This window comes from Apodemus sylvaticus, chromosome 14 (genome assembly GCF_947179515.1).
Source record: "Apodemus sylvaticus chromosome 14, mApoSyl1.1, whole genome shotgun sequence".
NCBI classification, from domain to species: domain Eukaryota; kingdom Metazoa; phylum Chordata; class Mammalia; order Rodentia; family Muridae; genus Apodemus; species Apodemus sylvaticus.
The window spans coordinates 41,231,673-41,240,789 of record NC_067485.1 but is presented as its reverse complement, the minus strand read 5'-3'; the positions used below and the strand labels follow the sequence as shown (position 1 = coordinate 41,240,789).

Genomic DNA, 9,117 nt, shown 5'->3' with positions numbered 1-9,117 from the left:
TTACCTTTCAAAGTATATAGTTCACAATGTACCCTGGATTAGAAACAGTAAACAATCGACTTTGGATGATCATTGCAACACTAATTATGACGAGTTTAAAGATGTTCGCATCACACTAGTCCAAATTTAAAACAGTTTCTCCCTCTTGCTGATGAGCCCCAGCTGTGGTAGTAAAGAGTTTGGGATTTGTAGTTACATTATAGTCTTTGGCAAAGACAATTTTTAGTGTTCTAGGCAAAAAATTCTGCTGTGTTGGAGATTTGTCCTCTTCCTTTCAGTTTGTCTTGATATCAGCAAGAACATGTTCATCTTCCAAGCTCTTCATTGCAGTACTGATGGCAAAGGCCACACTACAGCAGTGCTTTATGAGAATTGCCAGCACTTTAACAAAATGCCTCAGACAAATAATGTAAATGTAGAAATGATGTTTTGCCCAAAACAATAGAGGGTATTACTATCATCTCTGGCTGCCTACTATAACTCAGAGGTAAGGTTTTATTGCTAATGACTTCACACACACTGGGCACAAGACACGGAGGAATCAAGCTGGTACTCACATGGAAGCCTCCTGTCAGAGGACTACCTTTCATAGTGTCAGAAGATGCTATGCAAGCTTCCAAAGGAGAAAGTATATCGATTTTCCTACCAAGCTGTGACACCTACAAACCAAAACAATGGCCAGCATGGCAAAATATTCCCAAGGATGTTATAGTGGCACTTATGATGTCTGATTGGATTAAAACCTAATGAGTAGGAGGAAATTCATGCCTGGTACCTTAAACTCGGCAATTACCTGAGACTGGAGGGTCATGGAACCTATGAGAGAAACTCCATCTCCACTTTCCTAAGCCAATATAATTCCTAACTGTGTGATAAATACTCATTTTTATATGACAGAGAAGTATAATTTACACCTCTCATCAAAGAAACTTCTTGTTGCTGCTACTGTTGTTGTTGTTGTTGTTGTTGTTGTTGTTGTTGTTGTTCTTCTTCTTCTTCTTCTTCTTCTTCTTCTTCTTCTTCTTCTTCTTCTTCTTCTTCTGTAGAAGTTGGTAACTATTACAGAAATATAGTTGTTTTCTCATCACACTGCAGAGAACAAATGGCTGTAGGTACCCAACCTAACATGGTATGTCTTCAATACAACTGAAACATTCAAGAAGAGGTGGAAAAATTGCTATAATATCCATGGAACTAGGAACTCTGCTATAGCACTAGTGTGTTTTATAAAGGACAGTGACTTTTCATTCATGAAATCACAAAAATTTGGTTCCATAAAGCAAAACCTACTCAATGGCAATACCAGTTAACAACATTCCAGTGCAGATGAAAGAAATCCCATAAGGCTCCAAACCTGTGAACACATGTGAGTGTGTGTGTGTGTGTGTGTGTGTGTGTGTGTGTGTATGTATGTGTTGTATGTGTTTGCATGTATTTATATATGTATGTGTGTATGTGTGTGTGTGTGTGTGTGTGTGTGTGATAAATGGTGTGGGGGACCATGAGAGGAAAAGGGAGATAATGATACAAATACAGTATACTCATGTATAAAATTATCAAATATTTTAAAAGACAGACATGTGTTTTGACTGCTGTCGCAGGTAGCCTACAATCAGCATGTCCTGATTTTTGTAAACCGGAGATTTTCTCACACACATCAAAGTTATGTGTCCAGAGACTTCAACGGCAAAGCTACAACATGAACAGCTTGCAGTATTCAGTATGCAGAATGCAGCAAGCACTGGCTCCTCTTCTGATCTTAGTAGAGAACTGATTTCTTGACAAAACAGTCTTTTGGGCACTCCTCCCTACAAAGCTCTAGAGATGGTGAGGCTTCACACAGCAATAGCCATAGGATCTCATATCTATGGTCACCAAAGCCACTGTCAGAGACATCTATCCTCCAAACATTCAATGATGCATGTGTGTTCTTCACTCTGTGGCTATGCATGATATAGCCTGCTCCTTACCACTCTGCTGTTTCCACCACGACTTCTGGCCTATTACTGTTCCCCTAAGTTGTGGAAAGTATTACAGTAAACCTGGGAACACAGAGCTCATTAATGTACTCAGTTCATTTCCCTCCCCTGTATGCTAATTAGTGGATAAAGACAATGTGTTACATAAACACTATGGGATACTATTCACCCATAAAAGAATGAAATCCGTCATTGTCTTCATTTGTGGAACTCGAAATCACTATGTTAAATAAAATTAGCACTACACAATAGAGGTGAGTTGATGAGCAAGATGGTATTACCAGAAGTTGGAAGTAATGAGGGAAAAGGCATGGGATGAGGATCTGCAAATACTTGTGGACATATAGACCCTTGCTTTATTTTTTTTTTTTTTTGAGATGCTTTGAAGTATGATCAATATTTAATGGAATATTTAATTTTTTTTTCTTTTTTAATTTATTATTCGATATAATTTATTTACATTTCAAATGATTTCCCTTTTTCTAGCCCCCCCACTCCCCGAAAGTCCCGCAAGCCCCCTTCTCTTCCCCTGTCCTCCCACCCACCCCTTCCCACTTCCCCGTTCTGGATTTGCTGAATACTGTTTCACTGAGTCTTTCCAGAACCAGGGGCCACTCCTCCTTTCTTCTTGTACCTCATTTGATGTGTGGATTATGTTTTGGATATTCCAGTTTTCTAGGTTAATATCCACTTATTAGTGAGTGCATACCATGATTCACCTTTTGAGTCTGGGTTACCTCACTTAGTATGATATTCTCTAGCTCCATCCATTTGCCTAAGAATTTCATGAATTCATTGTTTCTAATGGCTGAATAGTACTCCATTGTGTAGATATACCACATTTTTTGCATCCACTCTTCTGTTGAGGGATACCTGGGTTCTTTCCAGCATCTGGCAATTACAAATAGGGCTGCTATGAACATAGTAGAACATGTATCCTTATTACATGGTGGGGAGTCTTCTGGGTATATGCCCAGGAGTGGTACAGCAGGATCTTCTGGAAGTAAGGTGCCCAGTTTTCGGAGGAACCGCCAGACTGATTTCCAGAGGGGTTGTACCAATTTGCAACCCCACCAGCAGTGGAGGGGTGTTCCTCTTTCTCCACACCCTCTCCAACACTTGCTGTCTCCTGAATTTTTAATCTTAGCCATTCTGACTGGTGTAAGATGAAATCTTAGGGTTGTTTTGATTTGCATTTCCCTAATGACTAATGAAGTTGAGCATTTTTTAAGATGCTTCTCCGCCATCCGAAGTTCTTCAGGTGAGAATTCTTTGTTTAACTCTGTACCCCATTTTTTAATAGGGTTGTTTGGTTTTCTGGAGTCTAACTTCTTGAGTTCTTTATATATATTGGATATTAGCCCTCTATCTGATGTAGGATTGGTGAAGATCTTTTCCCAATTTGTTGGTTGCCGATTTGTCCTCTTGATGGTGTCCTTTGCCTTACAGAAACTTTGTAATTTTATGAGGTCCCATTTGTCAATTCTTGCTCTTAGAGCATACGCTATTGGTGTTCTGTTCAGAAACTTTCTCCCTGTACCGATGTCCTCAAGGGTCTTCCCCAGTTTCTTTTCTATTAGCTTCAGAGTGTCTGGCTTTATGTGGAGGTCCTTGATCCATTTGGATTTGAGCTTAGTACAAGGAGACAAGGATGGATCAATTTGCATTCTTCTGCATGCTGACCTCCAGTTGAACCAGCACCATTTGTTGAAAAGGCTATCTTTTTTCCATTGGATGTTTTCAGCCTCTTTGTCGAGGATCAAGTGGCCATAGGTGTGTGGGTTCATTTCTGGATCTTCAATCCTGTTCCATTGATCCTCCTGCCTGTCACTGTACCAATACCATGCAGTTTTTAACACTATTGCTCTGTAGTATTGCTTGAGGTCAGGGATACTGATTCCCCCAGATTTCCTTTTGTTGCTGAGAATAGTTTTAGCTATCCTGGGTTTTTTGTTGTTCCAGATGAATTTGATAATTGCTCTTTCTAACTCTGTGAAGAATTGAGTTGGGATTTTGATGGGTATTGCATTGAATCTGTATAGTGCTTTAGGCAAAATGGCCATTTTAACTATATTGATTCTGCCGATCCATGAGCATGGGAGGTTTTCCCATTTTTTGAGGTCTTCTTCCATTTCCTTCTTCAGAGTCTTGAAGTTCTTGTCATACAGATCTTTCACATGTTTGGTAAGAGTCACCCCAAGATACTTTATACTGTTTGTGGCTATTGTGAAGGGGGTCATTTCCCTAATTTCTTTCTCAGCCTGCTTATCCTTTGAGTATAGGAAGGCCACTGATTTGCTTGAGTTGACTTTATAACCTGCCACTTTGCTGAAGTTGTTTATCAGCTGTAGGAGCTCTCTAGTGGAGTTCTTTGGGTCACTTAGGTAGACGATCATGTCCTCTGCAAATAATGATAGTTTGACTTCTTCCTTTCCAATTTGTATCCCTTTGACCTCCTTATGTTGTCGAATTGCCCGAGCTAGTACCTCAAGTACAATATTGAAAAGATAAGGAGAAAGGGGGCAGCCTTGTCTGGTCCCTGATTTCAGTGGGATTGCTTCAAGTTTCTCTCCATTTAGTTTGATGCTGGCTACCGGTTTGCTGTATATTGCTTTTACTATGTTTAGGTATGGGCCTTGAATTCCTGTTCTCTCCAAGACTTTAAGCATGAAGGGATGCTGAATTTTGTCAAATGCTTTTTCAGCATCCAATGAAATGACCATGTGGTTTTGTTCTTTGAGTTTGTTTATGTAGTGGATTGTATTGATGGATTTCCGTATATTGAACCAACCCTGCATTCCCGGGATAAAGCCTACTTGATCATGGTGGATGATCGTTTTGATGTGTTCTTGGATTCGGTTGGCAAGAATTTTATTGAGTATTTTTGCATCGATGTTCATAAGGGAAATTGGTCTGAAGTTCTCTTTCTTTGTTGGATCTTTGTGTGGCTTTGGTATCAGCGTAATTGTGGCTTCGTAGAAGGAATTGGGTAGTGTTCCTTCTGTTTCTATTTTGTGGAATAGTTTGAAGAGTATTGGTGTTAACTCTTCTTTGAAGGTCTGGTAGAATTCTGCACTGAAGCCATCTGGTCCTGTGCTTTTTTTGGTTGGAAGACTTTCTATGACTCCTTCTATTTCTTTAGGCATTATGGGACTGTTTAGATGGTCTAGTTGGTCCTGATTTAATTTTGGTATTTGGTATCTGTCAAGGAAATTGTCCATTTCCTCCAGATTCTCCAGTTGTGTTGAGTATAGGCTCTTGTAGTAGGATCTGATGATTTTTTGGATTTCCTCAGTTTCCGTTGTTATATCTCCCTTTTCATTTCTAAGTTTGTTAATTTGGATACTTTCTCTGTGCCCTTTGGTCATTCTGGCTAAGGGTTTATCTATCTTGTTGATTTTCTCAAAGAACCAGCTCCTGGTATTGTTGATTTTTTGTATGGTTCTCTTTGTTTCTACTTGATTGATTTCGGCCCTGAGTTTGATGATTTCCTGCCTTCTACTCCTCCTTGGCGAAATAGCTTCTTTTTGTTCCAGGGCTTTCAGGTGTGTCATTAAGCTGGTAATGTATGCTCTCTCCATTTTCTTTTTGGAGGCACTCAGGGCTATGAGTTTTCCTCTTAGCACTGCTTTCATTGTGTCCCATAGATTTGGGTATGTTGTGTTTTCATTTTCATTGTGTTCTAAAAAGTCTTTAATTTCTTTCTTTATTTCTTCCTTGACCAAGGTATCATTGAGTAGAGTATTGTTCAGTTTCCACGTGTATGTGGGCTTTCTGTTGTTTCTGTTGCTATTGAAGACCACTTTTACTCCATGGTGATCAGATAGGAGGCATGGGATTAGTTCGATCTTCTTATATTTGTTGAGGTCTGTCTTGTGACCAATTATATGGTCGATTTTGGAGAAGGTACCATGAGGTGCTGAGAAAAAGGTATATTCTTTTGTTTTAGGATAGAATGTTCTATATATATCTGTTAAATCTAATTGGTCCAAAGCTTCAATTAGTTTCATTGTGTCCCTGTTTAGTTTCTGTTTTCCTGATCGGTCCATTGAGGAAAGTGCAGTGTTGAAGTCACCCACAATTATTGTGTTAGGTGCAATGTGTGCTTTTAGTTTTAATAAAGTTTCTTTTATGAAAGAGGGTGCCCTTGCATTTGGGGCATAGATGTTCAGGATTGACAGTTCTTCTTTTTGTATTTTTCTTTTGACCAGCAAGAAGTGTCCCTCAGGGTCTCTTTTGATGACTTTGGGTTGAAAGTCAATTTTATCTGATATTAAAATGGCTACTCCAGCTTGTTTCCTGAGACCATTTGCTTGTAAAATTGTCTTCCAGCCTTTTACTCTAAGGTAGTGTTTGTCTTTGACCCTGATGTGTGTTTCCTGTAAGCAGCAAAATGTAGGGTCCTGTTTACGTATCCATTCAGTTAGTCTGTGTCTTTTTATTGGGGCATTAAGTCCATTGATGTTAAGAGATATTAAGGAATAGTGATTGTTACTTCCTATCATTTTTGACGTTATTTTTTAAATTTGAATGCTTAACTTCTTTTGGGTTTGATGAAAGGTTACTATCTTGCTTTTTCCAGGGTGAAGTTTCCCTCCTTGTATTGGTGTTGTCCTCCTATTATCCTTTTTAGGGCCGGGTTTGTGGATAGATATTGGGTAAACTTGGTTTTGTCATGAAATATCTTAGTTTCTCCATCTATGGTGATTGAGAGTTTTGCTGGATATAGTAGTTTTGGTTGGCATTTGTGTTCTCTTAGAGTCTGCATGAGATCTGCCCAGGACCTTCTAGCCTTCATAGTCTCAGGTGAAAAGTCTGCTGTGATTCTGATAGGTCTTCCTTTATATGTTACTTGGCCTTTTTCTCTTACTGCCTTTAGTATTCTTTCTTTGTTTAGAACATTTGGTGTTTTGATTATTATGTGACGGAAAGTATTTCTGTTCTGGTCCAGTCTGTTTGGAGTTCTGTAGGCTTCTTGTATATTCATGGGCATCTCTCTCTTTAGGTTAGGGAAGTTTTCTTCCATAATTTTATTGAAGATATTTGCTGGTCCTTTAAGTTGTAAATCTTCACTCTCATCTATGCCTATAATCCTTAGGTTTGGTCTTCTCATTGTGTCCTGGATTTCCTGGATATTTTGGGTTACAAGCTTTTTGCATTTTGCATTTTCTTTAACTGTTGAGTCCATGGTTTCTATGGAATCTTCAGCATCTGAGATTCTTTCTTCTATCTCTTGTATTCTGTTGTTGATATTTGTATCTCTGTCCCCTGATTTCTTCCCAAGGCTTTCTATCTCCAAAGTTGTCTCCCTTTGAGTTTTCTTAGTTGTTTCTACTTCTGATTTTAGATCCTGGATGGTTTTGCTTAGCTCCTTCACTTGCATGTTTGTGTTTTCCTGTAATTCTTTAAGAGATTTTTGTGTTTCCTCTTTCATGACCTCAGCCTGTTGACCAAAGTTCTCCTGTATTTCTTTAAGAGATTTTTGTGTTTCGTCTTTCATGACCTCAGCCTGTTGAGCAAAGTTCTCAAAAAAATATGGAACGCTTCACGAATTTGCGTGTCATCCTTGCGCAGGGGCCATGCTAATCTTCTCTGTATCGTTCCAATTTTAGTATATGTGCTGCCGAAGCGAGCACAGACCCTTGCTTTATAATAAGAGCATTTGAGGCTGAGAACAGTGAAAGTCAAGACGTTCATTTTATGACGTTGCAAAGCCCAGTGTAAGTGTAAAATGGCAGGTCTACTTTCTTCATCTTTTTCCTCATTAGGTGATTAATCAAGAGGCTAGAATCTCACACATCGTTTGGCTCCTTTGCCTCTCTTGTTTTTCCGTATTGCAAGAAAGATCAAGTGTGGGTTCACTTGTGCATGCTATTACAGACTGCTTATCTTAAAGCTTATCAGGTGGGTAATCTCCTATGTAGTGCAAACAGTATTGAAGGGGCACATGGAGACCCATAGACATGTACAAATTTTGTTCTTTTATTTATAAGTTAGTATAAATATAGCTTGGCCCACTAATGCAGGTCAATAATCCCAGGTGCTTGAGAGGCTGAAGCAGAGATATGATAAATTCAAATTCTGTTTCAGCTACAGAGAGACTTCAAGACAAACCTGTGGAATTAAGTGAGGTTATCTCAAAATGCAAAAGATAACAGGGACCTGTGCATGGAGAGCTAAATAATCCTATCTCCTCCATGATTAACGTCCTATGTTTAATCTTTAGTACCACAAAACAATTAGCCTAATTTGATTATTAAAAAAAAAGAGTAAAGCAAGTATTTTCTGTGAACTGTTGTTTCTTATAATGTTCCTTCACTTTGTTGCCCAAAGTTGTTACTTCTTTTCTCATACCTATGTCCACTGAGACAAGGATATGGCTGAATTCTGTCTTGAATTCTACTGTGACTTCTTCCAACAAAAGAACTTCCAACAAAACTTCTGGACACAATCATCCAGAAAGCTCTCATCCACTATGGTACTGACCTGGAATCACAATCAAGAGCCCTGGCCTATGTATTCCTTCTCCTATTTGAACTGATGGGGAAACACATAACAAGCTGGATAGGCAGTCATCCCTGCAAATGTCACCTATCATAGACATCTACTGTGGCACTCATGCCAGTTGTCTGTCTATTTATCAAGATGGTTGCCTAGAGAAATGAAGCAATGTCCTGACTGGCTGTCCTCATGTTTAATGCACAACAATGCTCATCCTTTCCTTCTCTCTAAGTGACAAAATCTTGCTCAAGTTTCCTGTGTTCATTCCCCTTGGAGGAAACAAACAGGAGGAATAGAATGGTGAGATCAAGTTTGAACTAGGGGGGTTTAAACTTAAATATATATTTGAGTGCAGATATTTCCGTTGCCTTGGCCAGTTTGTGTAATGGCTCAAAATTCTACTCTGTTGCTCCCCCATGCAGGGGGAAATTGGTTACACACTGACCTCAGCAAATCAGGGTTTCAGAGGGAAAAGAACTCCAGACTGTTTCTTGAGTATGCTAGTCTGATGGCCACTAATATACATTTGAGTCATCCTGTCTCTGATGGTTTTGTTGACATTTCTACTGTCTGCCACAGACAGATTTATGGTGTGGCCAGTTCTGCTATAATACTTGTTTTGGAAATGTAGTTGATG

At 39.1% G+C, this 9,117-nt stretch overlaps 1 non-coding gene across 1 annotated transcript; it reads right to left on the bottom strand.

Annotated features, from left to right (window-relative positions):
• Positions 1–7,508: 7,508 nt before the first annotated feature.
• Positions 7,509–7,615, bottom strand: LOC127665321 (U6 spliceosomal RNA). Its single transcript, XR_007973367.1, has one exon. It is a non-coding gene; the product is annotated as a U6 spliceosomal RNA (small nuclear RNA).
• Between the last annotated feature and the right edge of the window lie 1,502 nt (positions 7,616–9,117).